The sequence below is a fragment of the Pleurodeles waltl genome, chromosome 12, assembly GCF_031143425.1.
Source record: "Pleurodeles waltl isolate 20211129_DDA chromosome 12, aPleWal1.hap1.20221129, whole genome shotgun sequence".
Taxonomy (NCBI): Eukaryota; Metazoa; Chordata; class Amphibia; order Caudata; family Salamandridae; genus Pleurodeles; species Pleurodeles waltl.
This window is the reverse complement of record NC_090451.1, coordinates 659576133-659590288: the sequence shown is the minus strand read 5'-3', so window position 1 is coordinate 659590288 and position 14156 is coordinate 659576133. Positions and strand designations below refer to the sequence as shown.

Sequence of the window (14156 nt, the reverse complement as noted above, 5' to 3'; positions counted from 1 at the left end):
CTCTATATAAATAGCCATATGTGCATAAAAGCAGCACTATATCCATTGTCTGATGTGCACATTTATCTTGTGGTGAAATTTTCACAATGTTTCATGACATTTCTTAAAGTAATAGTGGCAGGTATAATCACTCTTTATATGCATCTTTATGTATAAAGAAACAGTAATTGTGATGTGTGGTGCTATAGCCATGTATCGCATGTGTAATATACATATTTCTTAATGTAAATGTATCTGCTTATAACAGGAAGCATAGTTCAATGTACAATGACACAAGTATAACAACAACTTCAGCTGTACACTGTGAGAAGTATAGTTTGTCATGTCTTGGTATACTGTTGTGTTACACAGTTGTGTTGCGAGTATCGTCATCATGTGGGTAAGAGCGCTTTTGACTAACCTTTTGAAGGATAGATGGTTGCCTGCAGATCTTGTATGTGGGTAGTGAATTCCATATTTTGGCCTGAACAGAGAAAGATGCTCCACCCATGTTTTTTTCTTGCATGTATGAATTTTGAGGCAGGGAGTCATTCTTAAAAATAGGTTTCTTGGTTGTTTTTCTTCCTGAGGAGTGCTCCATTGCCATGCATTACTTTGTGTGTGATATAAAGCAGCTTGACGGTGGATCTAAGTGAATTGAATTTGAATATAAGTGAATATTGCTTCTGGTTTGTTGTGAAGACCTGACCTAGACCAACTCAAATTTATATATGCTTCCCCCACCTATCACCACCACTGATAAGTTGCTTTAAACAGTGACCACCCTTACTGGTAAAATGTATTTCAATGTTAGTCTTGAATCTACCACAGCAATTTCATTGGCCCCCCACTTCCTTCCATAGGTACTTTAACTCCGACATCCCAACACCTCTCAAACAGAGCATTTTACAACCCACTCTGTGCAATCTTCTTACTGTATGATAGGGTTACAAATGCTGGGGACTCTGAAGACTTGCAATACATCACAGGGGGCCTCGCGGGACATGACACATTCTAGCCCCATGTGCACTTGAGATGGGGGCATTTATTAGGGGCTGTGAGGTAAAGGAGGAATTTACCAGCGAGAATGACCCCTCCAGCAAATTAAAAACATAAAGTGGGTTAAAGCAACAAATCATACCCTAGAACTAGCAGATTCCTGGGAAAGTGCACTATTAATGTCCAAGATGGATTGTTTGACTGGTTGTGCTTTTCAAACCTAGACAAAACACAAATTTGATTTGCATTCTATCAGTCAGTGATACTCAAAGTACGGCCCGGGGTCGCTTGCGGCCCTCCTGACATTTACATTCGGCCCCCAGGTCTACAGCAGCACTCTGCTGCTGTTTATTCGACTCAGCAGTAGCGCTAAAAATGTTAAATAATTGGGCAAGTATTTATTTGGAGGCTAATTGATGGTAAAGAAGGGGAGTAACTAGGATGTCCTGGACTTCTTAACTTTAGAAACACCTTCATTATTAAAGACATTTTGCAGCAAAACTATCATCTGTTTGAAATTCAAAAAGCACATTTCATTAACATGCAGAACCGTTTCACTTTAGTACACAAGATTATATCACTGCATTGAGAAGTATTTTTGTAAAGTGATAGTTTTCAAACTTGATTTTAGAAACTTTCATCCTCCCCGCTCCCCCTACACCCTGATAACAATGTGAATTGTGAACTAAGAGGCAAGTCAGTTGTTATGTGAACTCTTTGGGAGGCCTCAGTTTCTATGATACATGAACAACATTATAGTTTATTAAATCAGACACATAAGTTTTATATAGCATACATCCTGAAAATGTATTTCAAGGTCCTTATATGTGATGAAGAAAAAGGAAAAAAAAGATAAAGTGCAATAGAACATTGGCCTAGGATCACACAATTCGGTTAAGTGGAGAAGCCAGGATTTAAAATTAGGTTTCTGGTTTCACATTGTGCTGTTCAGACACTAGATGTATACTCTTCACTTCCCCTACAACCACTACCACTCCCCACCCCCAACCCTCCAACTGCTGCCCTGCTGGTATCAATGCAGCCCTCTGTCACATCACAGACCAAACAGTGTGGCCCCTGGGAAAATGTTTGTGAGTACCCATGTCATAGGTTAACAGCACACAATATTTATCTTTCCACACAAGTTGGTCGACTTAGTCTCAGCTGCCAGATGAATCAGCTGTGCTCTGCTTTAAGTCATGTGCACACTCTCATTCTGTGGTCCCTGAAGGCTTGAGCTGGTTTTATGGATTTGGTCAGGCCTAATGTGACTCAAGTACTAGACATGATGCAGAAGGTTTAACTCTGAATTATGCTAACGTCCCTTTGAACTCATCATTATTCAACCCAAAGCAGGACCACATTCTTTACATTTTAAAACATAATTCCCAATGTAAAGCCCTCTCTGGGTTTTGAACAATGTACCATAATTGGTTTTGATGTAAGTCAGTATAATGATCAGAGTAACGAGTAATGATCTATAAAAAAAAAAAGGGAAGGGACAATAACTTGAGTTATTTACTGCCTCCAAGGTCAGGCTTGCTGTGAGTACGTGCCTTAGGTAGCACTACAAAAAATCAGTCTATTCCCCTTTATACTCTTCTTGCACTCAAGCAGTTACACTGTTTTCATCCCTAGAGCTTGGAAAGAACTGTACTCAGAGAGATTCTAGAGAATTCCAATAACAGTTATTGGCTGCATTTGAAGGGACATGATTGCCTCTATCACTCCCAATATTCCGATCAATGTCCTGTGGACATACTGGAGTGACATATTCCAAAATCAAACTGTCCTATTAAAATATTGCTTCCGACAGCACTATTCCAGTCACTTTCGGATAACGATCCATCCCCTGCATGGACAGCTCCCTATCCTGTAGGCCAGTGGTTCTTAACCTTTTGACATCTGTGGACCCCCACTTTATCATTACTGGAACCTGGGGACCCCCACTGAATTATTATTGGAGTCCAGGGACCCCTCCACTGAGTCATTACTGAAGGCAATGGTTGTGGCCTATATAGGAAGGTGTTGTGGTCTTATGCATAAAGGACAGAGGTGTGCTTTTGTCGTGTCACATGTACAGTTTTTGATTATGTTGCAGAGCGATGAGAAATGTGAGTGATACCAATTATGTCTGTTTTCATCCACTTAAAAAGAATGCTGCCAATTACACTTTTTCGGGAAATATGATTTTTGTGGATTCTGTCCATGATAACCGTATGTACTCGCATTCTCTGAATATTTCAAATGGGTGTTTTATAGTGTACTTAAAAGTGACAGCACATAAATGTTGGTTTTTACCACAAAAAGTAGGAAACAGATTTGTAGAGTTGTAAGAGATGCATTTATAACTTTTTAAATACAAAGGTATTTTTCCACATAAACTAAAACGCTGGAGGTGCACAGGTACACACTTTGGTTTGGTTCAGCTATTAAGCTAAACTTTTTCAGTTTTTCTGTTTATGCTCTGATGTGACAAGTTCTCCTTTCCCATTCCCCTCGTCCTCGAAGGCCCAATGTCGCGCACCCTTTATGTGAAATACAAATAACTATAGCAGTGATTTAGTGAGAACATGTGGCCGATTCCCAAAGGCATTTTGGCATGCGTAAACTAGTTCTCCTGTACTGCTTTTATGTACTCTTACACGTCTTTGTAAATTGGTCCCAAAACATCTAAAATTAGAATAAAATGGGAAAATGTACGACATCTTCATGTTGTACAAGGAGTACAAACAGAAAGAGCAGTGCCCTCTTTCCACTACTACTTTCAGTACTCATAAGTGCGTTTATAACTCTGCCTTCTAGTTTGCACCTTTCAATGTGTGTATGCACACATGCACAGCAGCCATGGGTGCTAGAGCAAGCAAGCCACTTGGGCCATCTGTTCACTTGCGTAGTAAAAGGCAGAGACAGTGTGGGTAAAGAGGGCCCCTAATACCATTGTGCCCCGGTGCCACCTCTACCCACCCACGTGAACGTGTGCAAGCATTTAGCATTGCTTTTTGTGTTCCCCAAAACTGTTCATGGGTGCCAGGTGTGCTATGTTGTATGTTGATTTCCGTGTGCCCCTTTTCTCAACTCAATATCCGCCTGTAATCACATTTGCTTAAAGATCCGTATTACTGATATGGTAGTAGTACATGACTTTCTTTGTGACAGTGTTCAGTAAAAGATGCATTGGGAGGCTTCTCCTACTATAACACAAGATAACAGGGAAAACATAACGTGGCTATGAGAAGGACACATTCCCCAAGAGAGTTCTTCGAGCTCTACAAGAGATGTTTATTGTAACCCAACTCAGGGATATTCATTTTATAGACCTTGGAAGAACTGACGACTGGGTGTGCATGCCAGATTGCATCTTTTGACCATGGAGATCAAACACAGATCCCTACTTTTCACAAGAATGAGAGAATGGAAATATTCTACTGTTATAACCTGTTCCTGGTAATGAGGAAAAGCCAGAAATATGGGATTCTCATGGTACTTCTGCATCTTAGAAATAATCCTTTTGGCAACATTTTGGTCGTTAATATTTATGCTGAGGTATTCCGGAAGCACCATGTTTAAATTTCGATATTTTGACATACAGACCCAAGGTAACACTCTATCCAGCCTATTAATTGAAACCGCCTTGATTCCAGCTTCCAAATAAATCTTTTGCATTGTCTCTACATTATATACTTATTTGAGCATTTCTACGTATCAGCTTGAGAGTTCAGAATGAAATACCAACAAAAGTATACTTCATTACCTCCTCGTTATCATTCTGGGCCAAACCTTAATGAAACCAAACCAATAAAATAATCAACGAAAAGTGGATACTCCTAATGCCACCAAATCTCTTCCCACACGGAAGAAACTGATTTTACGGAGAATATGTGTGAAACTGGGATTAGGACTTTGGTGAATGGCTCGGGTGGAAGTCCATATGGTGTCCTCACCTCCACATACCCAATATCACTGGCCGTGGGTTTTGTAGGGTGCAGAAAACACATGCGGTTCTGAGTTTTCCTGATGAATTGCATGCTGAATTTTGAGCTTTCCTCACAAAATTCTGCATGTCTTCATATTTAATGGACTCAATTCCTCAGTAAGTTTCAACAAATTTAAAGAAGCTAAAATGTAACTTGTAATCAGGGCCTCCGTATTAATGGCAGTCATTGGTCCTTGCAAGTGATTTTCTGATTTATCACAACAGCAGACTGAAAGTTGGTGCATATGGGTTGAAGAAGAGAAGATCATGGCTTTTTTCTATGCCGGAGAAGATCAGAGTTAGGCAGGCCCATCTAGCACAGACAAGGCCATCCATACCAGGCAAATGCCTATGCTAATTTTATTTCGGTGCCTCTTGATCATGTTAGACTGCTGCTCTGCCGGCTATAACTCTTCATTTACGAGAGGTTTCCAGCAGGTAGTGCGTGCCCGTAGACAGCAGCCAGGGAAGCAACCGACAGTGTTCTTGGCACGGATGCCTTCACGCAGAGGGGTCTGATTTGTGGAAGCACGCATGCCATATTCAGGAAACGTCTAAAGTCTCATTTAAAGTGTACTGCACGCCGGTACTTTGAAAAACAAGCTCCACGTTTGAAGTGAGAGAAGTACATTGTGCTTTATTGTTAAAAATGAAAATGCAGGTACCGTTTGTGCTAAAACACAATATTATTCAGAGTGAGGGTTGAGTTTATTGTACCAAAGCGTAGTTTTCCCTAGAGGTTCGAGCCAGATATTCTCGCGTTGCAACTCAGTTGCTGTTTTTGCAAAGGTTACAGGTTTGCAAGCCACGATTTTTTTGCCTGCTATACATGTACTAAAGCATCAAGGTGCAAAAGTTGACATTTGGTAGGGTTCCTCCAAATCCTACCTCACACGTTTTCATGAATCAGGATTAACTTTCCGAATCCTACCGAATGGCTGCAAATGAAAAGATGGAGGCCTGAGAGGAGCAACGGAGCATCGTTTCTGCATTGGCATTTGCAAAGTGCCAACACTGTCATCCCAGCGTGGCAGCAAATAAAAAAGTGGGATAATGTAAAGGGCATGGTGGGACAGTGGGAGCATGCACTGGTCCGTGGACCACAGTGTCCTTCCCCTTCTAATCTACAACCCACATTCACAAAGCCGAATCAGCCCCTCCTGGACATCTTCCACTCTGAAAACGGAAACCACCATTTTCAGCTGTCGGCATCCAGTTCACGGTTTACGACCATGATTACAGTCACAAACCATTGATACCTCTCACTGCAATTCACTAACCAATGTCAACATCCATTTCAGGTCCTCTTTTTCTATCAATTCAAGGACAGTCTCATTGTGAACATTGTGAAATGTATAGACATTTAAGGCTCGTTATGTACTTTTAGTACTTTGAAAGTCAGATTTTTGGCAATTTGATAAATCATGTGCTTTACGAACACAAAAACCTTTAACATATCAGTCCCATCACACTTCATTCAATCTGGTGGAAATAGCATAAAATGAGCGGATAAGCCAGCACTGAACAGACTAATCTAGGTGAAAAGCACAGCAGGGTAATCTTCTACAGCAATGATTCTTAACCTCCATTTTGCAGACCAGCGGGAATCTGAGACCCATTATTGGGAGATCTGTGCCGATTTATAAATAGCATTAGAAGATTAATAAAGTATATGTAAAAAACAAGCAAAATTGAAAATGTTCTGTAAATGTGAAGGAATCTGGAAATGGAAACTAAAAACTAAGTTGGTATCCTTGTTTTGATTTGTAGAAGCAGTGCAAGCACAGCAAAAATAATCTAGTACGGATGATTGGTGGCCTCAACTAAAGCAGTGGTATAGGCCAACAAAAAAGAGAAAAAGAGGGCATGCATCTGGAGCACAAAAGACAAATGATATGTCAGCATCCAGCATACTGCTTTATGTTTTCAAATAAAACGAACATTTGAAAGTCTCTAACCTTTCGATATTAAGATTTCGATTTTTGTATGTGTTTTTTTTGTGAATTTAATAAAATATGCCGTAACTTGCATATCTGCTTGATGACACTTGTTTTTGCATTTTTGTGTATAGTGTTAAGGTTCAAATCATAGAAATTGCTTGGGGGAGGGGTGCCACTGGCTTCCAGTAGTGATTATGGGGGTCATTCTGACTTCGGCGGGCGGCGGAGGCTGCCTGCCAAAGTTCCCCCGACAGAATACCGCAGCGCGGTCAAAAGACCGCCGTGGTAATTCTGAGTTTCCCGCTGGGCCAGCAGGCGACCGCCAGAAGGCCGCCCACCCGTCCAGCGGGAAACCCCCTTCCACGAGGATGCCGGCTCCGAATGGAGCCGGCGGGAGTGGAAAGGGTGCGACGGGTGCAGTTGCACCCGTCGTGATTTTCAGTGTCTGCTATGCAGACACTGAAAATCTTTGTGGGGCCTTGTTAGGGGGCCCCTGCAGTGCCCATGCCATTGGCATGGGCACTGCAGGGGTCCCCAGGGGCCCCACGACACCCGTTCCCGCCAGCAAGGTTCTGGCGGTCAAAACCGCCAGAACCAGGCTGGCGGGAAGGGGGTCTGAATCCCCATGGCGGCGCTGCCTGCAGCGCCGCCATGGAGGATTCCTCAGGCCAGGGGAAAACCGGCGGGAAACCGCCAGTTTCCCTTTTCTGACCGCGGCTTTACCGCCGCGGTCAGAATTGGCCTGGATGCACCACCAGCCTGTTGGCGGTGCTCAGGGTCGAAATGACCCCCTATGTGGCTGTTCACAAAAGGGTAGGAACCTCTGGGGTCTAAATGGTGCCTTTGATGTATGCAGTGTCTCCTACAAGGGAGGAATGTCTCCTCTATTTTTCTCGAAGCCTGTCTTTTGCATTATGTCTTTTTCCTCACATTACTTTTTTCACCAGTTTTTAATCTGCACTCCTTTTCAACAAATATTTATTGTTTTATTATTTTTCTCTCTATTGACTGATATTTTTCTCTCGTTTTGTTATGTTAGATTTTTTCATGTTACCTTATTTTGCATTTGCATAATGCATATTCTGGCACTGGTTTGGTGTAAAGGTGGGCCCTCAATAAAACACCTCAGATGTCTATGGGCTGTATCTCTTCCCAAGAACTGGATAGTCATCATAACTCTGTGTTGGGGCAGGGCAGCAGTTTTGGGGCTATGCGCACAATCGACTTTGAATTCTTTTTACCCAGCCAAGCATGTTGAGAGTAGACGAGGAGCCTACCTATGTATTGGAGAAGGATCCATCTGCTCCAGTAGCACTCTCCCAGTCCACAAAGATCAGGGCCTGATGTACAAAGTTTTTTTTACCAGTTGCAAACGCTCCAATTCTCAAAAGCAGAGGGTTTGCAACCAATAAAATGTTTTTTTTTTTCTAATGTACAGAACCTATTTAGTAATTCAGAATACTTTTCTGAATTGATGGGATTCAAAATGGTTTCTGAATGGCTATTTAGAGTGTGTGTGTCTTGGGCATTCCTCCCAAACAGCAATTTGGACTCAGATGTATCAATGGTTTGCAATTGTAATTCTTGTTGCAAATCAAGACAAGTTACTGGCTCATTTGGAGAGTTAACTGAAACGCAAATGGGAAGAAGACAATGTTTTGCCCTCCCCATATGGGAAGGAACCATGGTTACAACTTCAGGGGTGGGTAGGCAACTTTTTAACTCTATTTTCGCCAGACTTCCTAGTGCTGCTTTAAAAATAAGTTTTTGTTTTTGCTTTGGAAAGCAGTCACATGAATGCTGCCCTTTTTGCAGACCACCATCCCAGAAGCCATTCACACGCGGTCACAAACTGTGACCTGCCTAATGAATATTAACTAGGCAGGTTGTTCTGCAACTGCCTGCTACTTAATATTTGGTGAACCAACCTATTAGTACATAGGTTGGTTCGCAAAATCATGCTGCGTTCACAAAAAGTCAGTGTGCATTTTTCAACCCATTTTTGTGAATGCGATCTTTGTGCACCTGGCCACTGAACACAAACTACACCACTAGGAAAGGACCCAGGCTCAGGGAACTCGTAGGAACTGCTAGGTCTCACCTGCAGCTGTCCATCAGCAGATAAAGCTGACTGCTTATGCTAGTTCTACCCCTGAAGTCTGGTAGTCTAGTGACTCATATTTATTTATTTAATGTTTTAAGCAGGCAATACCTGAAGGCTTATTAGCACTAATGGCAACAGAGACCATGGAACACCTAGTACAAAAGCTTTTGTCTTTTGCACTTCATGAAAGTAAGAAGACAGACATGAAGGGGAAAAGAATGAGAAGGGAGGGATGGACTTTACAGAATGGACAAACAAAAAATAAGTATGTTTGCTGAGAAGAGATTTAAGGAGGGCAAGATGTTTTGTTATTTATTGATCCCTGTTAATTCACATTGTGCACGCTACACAGGGACTTATACTTCATCCACTGATTCACAGGACACAGGGCCTAACACTTCATTCACTCACGTGCAGTCACCACTGATGGTGCAGCACCAGTATGATATGCTCATGATGATCAATGCTTGGTCGCTCACCTTGCTGCTGAAGTCGCTGAAGACAGCTTAGCTTGGGTTTAGAATGTCCTACATGAAGCCTATTTCAATAACCATATAGATAGGACCACTGCTCTTGACACAAGGCTTGTTTTGGTTCTGTAAAAAAAGTAAACTTCCATCTTCAAAGTGCAGCTGCGCATTTTCATACATTAATCTGAGGTAAGACAGAGGAACAACCGAAGGGGACACCTTAAAGATCAGCAGATTTTTCTGTGTCCAATCCCTATCCTCTTAACCTGACATAGTTTGATGATTTTGTCAGTTTGAGAGTGAATATTTGAGAATTTATGTAAGCTGGATGTATGTTGGGTGTTCTTCTGATAGGTATGTTTGAAACGTTTGTTACACTGGTGAAACCTTGTGTAATTTATTATTTTTGCGACTATGTGCAGTGTGAAGTGATTTCTGCACACCAGAGACTAGTTTGAGTGAAAAATGTCTTGCTGATAAATATTTTCACATTGAACCAGACACTTTCTTCTTGGGGCAATTGCCTGCTAGTATCCGATGGGAAATTCGGACGTGAGCTTTTGCCTCGTATGCAATTTTCGAGCCACATACCAGTGAATGGTATTTTGCGATACACTCGTAATTTCAAGGGAAATTATGCATGTTATGTAAAATAAAATTTCACACATTCCTAGCTGCTGCTCCAATACTTTCAACACCTGCATGCTGGCTGATTGGATTGCTGGTCACAGTCTTTGGGAATGTTGAGAGTGTGAAGCTTTTGAATTAAAGTGTCAGTTGGAAGAAGGCTGAGGTGCTAGGGAGACACTAGCCACTGTGCTTTGATTGATATCAGCCAAAGGTGATGAGGTAGAAAAATTCCCCTCGGGGATTCTACCCTTGTGAGATTTCGTTGAGACCCTTCTTATGATAGTGTGGAAGGTCCCAGTGCTTTATTCATGTGGCCTTTTTAAAAAGAAGATTTAAAGTTATTTCACTTATTATATCAGCATCTTACGTTGGTGAAACCCAAAGTTTCTTGAAATGTGACCTCAAAAATTATGTACACCACAGACGGATCAGACGAATCTCCTTTTAAACTGATTATGTCATCATTTGCTCCACGAAGTGTGGAGCAAATGATGAGTGTGTGTCCACTGTATAAGGTCGGCTCTTGACCCTCTACCCTGGCTACTTGTGCATAAGCTATAGTCAAGGGTTGAGTTTTTTTCCAGCATTTATACAGGGAGATTTCTTACCATTTCCCCTGGATAGCCTTTTCTGTCAAGCTTAATTTGTACCCCAATCATTCATAATGTCTAAGACATGTATTTAAGTCCTCAGAGTGGTGTGTCAAGAATGCATGTCCATTTAACTCCAAGAGGACAGGCTGGAGGATGCGGGAGTCCTTTGGACCCAATGTGTGAATAGCTATTTGGCAGGCTGATATTGTCCTGCTGGAGACATCAGAGTGTAGGCAACTTCAATTCCAGCCTTCCTGAACCTAGGAAAGCCTGTTAGACTGTGGGGAGTACTGCTACTCTTCTCTGGACCTTCTGCGCTGCAGCCTCTTCGTCAAAAGTACTGGCTTCTTTAGTCAGCACTGTGTTCAGTGTTTCAACTTTGAAAGGTGATGACACACTGCACTCCAGTGTGGTAGGTAAGAAGGATCTAAATATCCTGGAGTGGGAGTATCACCTTTGTTGTTACTCCCCTCCAGTCTAGGTTTAAGACCGGAAAGCATGTGTTGAGTGCTTTCCTAGAACTGAGAAAGAAGACAGACATGCATGCCTGCTGAACAGCTGCAGTGCCCATCTGCTAGAAGGTCCTGCATGGAACATCCCTATACTGACTGATCTCGCCTCAGAGGTGACAAATCAAAATCCTAGAGGAAGCAACACTAAGCACAACAACACTGGTCAAGAAGAGACTATCTGCATAATTCGTGAAAAAGTGTGAGCCATTTCAGAGCCCGCAGGATGGGTGCCGCTGTTATCTCTGTGTTAGGATACTAGAGAATCTCTGAGTTTCATAATGGCGCGCCAAGTACATTACCGAGCACATTCCGCTGTACCACAAACACTTTGTAGAGAAATCTTTAGTTTTGACCCTGCAATCTTCTGGCTCAGGTCCACAACACCAATTTCTCAATACATCACAATGGGCACTTTAATGGGTGGAGGATTGAGAAACAATTGTTAAGAAGGTGTGCATCAAGTGGGAATTACAGAAATACATTTCACTTACATTACAGTCCATATTTTTTATGCACAGTGAGATTAAGTGATTTGCCCAGAATCACATGATGTTGGGTCAAGTGCTCACTCCGGGATTCTAACCTGTGTTCCCTCATTCAGTAGGCAGCTGTAGCCACTAGGCCACGTCTTCCCCCTACATTAGCAGGAGCTCTCCATGACTATCTTCTCAACATTTAAATGTGTTTATTGTGTGGAATGTCATAGGTACCTCTAGCAAAGACTTTTTTTTTTAACAAGTAAAGATGGGTATGGACAGGCAAGTCATAGTTAGCACTAACGAGTAAGCATTTGCTGAGCCACTTCCAAATGTATGAGTAATGAGCCTTATTTAATAGTCAGGAAGTGGGGCTGCCAGTCTATGAACTTCGAAGTCAACAGCTAAAATCGAATAGTATGAGGTGTAACTATCACAGAAACTACTCAAGGTGACTGCCACTGCTGGATGGCAACAGTACTTCTGAATCAATAGTTGAGGCACACTGACTCGGGAGATTTCTAAATAACCTGAAAACTGACTGTAGGAAAGTACCCTCTTTCTGGCATGGATACCCCCCACTTTTTGCCTGTTGTCAGTATGTTTTGGCTGTGTTCAATGGGATCCTGCTAACCAGGACCACAGTGGCTATGCTCCCTCCTTTTACACTTGGTTGCTTGGACCACACACACACCCCACATTTGGCATACTAGTGCCCCCCATATAAGTCCCTAGTATATGGAACCCAGATACCCAGGGCATTGGGGTACCAGGGATCCTCCATGGGCTGCAGCATGTATTATGCCACCCCTGGGGAGCCCCTGCGAAGTGTATCTGCAGACCTGACATTGCAGCCTGCGTGAAAAGGTGCATGCACCCTTTCACATAAGTCACTGCACCAGGTCACTGTAAGTCACCCCTATGGTAGTCCCTCCTAGCTCAGAGGGCAGGATGCAGGTACCTGTGTGTGAGGGTACCCCTGCATGAGCAGAGGTGCCCCCAAAAACTCAAGCTTCCTTTTCCTGAACTTCACGATTGCGGGGACGCCATTTTATGCGTGTACTGGACATAAGTCACTACCTAGGTGCAGCTACATAATGGTAACTACGAAACTAGGCATGTTTGGTATCAAACGTGTCGGAATCATACCCCAATACTGTTCCCAGTATTGGATGTAAGACTCCATACACTCTGGGGTCTCCTTAGAGGACCCCCAGCATTGCTCCTACCAGCTTTCTGGGGTTTTCTAGGGCAGCCCAAGCTGCAGCCACCCCTCAGGCAGGTTTTTGTCCTCCTGCTGCTTGAACGGCTCAAGCCCAGGATGGCAGAATAAAGGATTTCCTTTGGGAGAGGGGGTTAACACCCTCTCCCTTTGGAAATAGGTGTTACATGGCTTGGGAGGGGTAGCCTCCCCAAGCCACTTGTATGCTTTGAAGGGCACATTTGGTGCCCTCCTTGCATAAACCAGTCTGCACCAACCCAGGGACCTCCAGTCACTGCTCTGGCACAAAACTGGACAATGGAAAGGGGCGTGGCCACTCCCCTGTCCATCACCACCCCAAGGGTGGTGCCCAGAGCTCCTCCAGAGGGTCCATTGACCCTGCCATCTTGAATCCAAGGTGGGCATAGGCCTCTGGTAGCATCTGAGTGGCGATGTCAGGCCGGTGACGTCAGAGCCCCCTCCTGATAAGTGGTCACCTGGCTAGGTGACCAATCCCCCTTCCAGGTCTATTTAAGGTCTCTCTCTTGGGTGGGTCCTCAGATTTGGCTTGCAAGATTCCAGCAGGACTCCTTGGCAACCTCAACTTTGAGGTCTGACCACTGGAGCTGCGACTGGACCCCCCAGGAACTGACAATCTGCATCCACAACGAAGATTCTGCTTGCAACATTATTTCCACGGCTCCTTCCAGCTTCTGCAACATTTCCCCGGCTGTGCATCCTTTGAGGGTGGCAAGTCTTCAGTCTGCACGAGAAGGAAGAAGTAATCTCCCTTAGAGTGAAGGAGTCAATCCCCTGCATCCACAGGCACCAAAAGCAACGACGACCGACTGCGTCGATCTCCTCTCATCCTGAGCTGCAAGGATCCTACATCATGGGTGGGGGTCTGGAGTGGTCCCCTTGGTCCTCTCTACCAACTGTCCCCTTTGGGGGAGGTAATCCCTTGCCTTCCCATGCAGGACAGTACTCCCATGCACTGCGTCTCTTGCAGCTACCAAGGCTTGTTAGCATCTCCTCCAAAGGATCTTCAGGCTCTCTACAGCCCTAGCCCCCAGCACTCTTCCCTGAAACACACAGACCTGCATGATTCTCCTGTGGCGTGGGACCCTTCTGCAGTTGTGCTACTTGGGCTCCTCTGCGACTCCTGGGTCCTCGTCCAGTGGGTCTCCTGTGGGGGCTGCCTTTTGTTCTGTGGACTCTCTGCATCACTGATGGTCCCCCGAGACTCCGTCTCGTCCTCCCCCCCAATGGGTTGAGT

The 14156-nt window shown here is 43.7% G+C and overlaps 1 long non-coding RNA gene across 1 annotated transcript in view; it reads left to right on the top strand.

Annotated features, from left to right (window-relative positions):
- The window catches only part of LOC138267718 (uncharacterized), a 28433-nt gene extending 21616 nt beyond the window's left edge, over window positions 1–6817 (top strand). The window contains exon 4 of the long non-coding RNA XR_011199856.1: window positions 6725–6817. This is a non-coding gene — a long non-coding RNA (uncharacterized lncRNA). The remainder of the gene's footprint in view (window positions 1–6724) is intronic.
- The last annotated feature ends 7339 nt before the right edge of the window (window positions 6818–14156 follow it).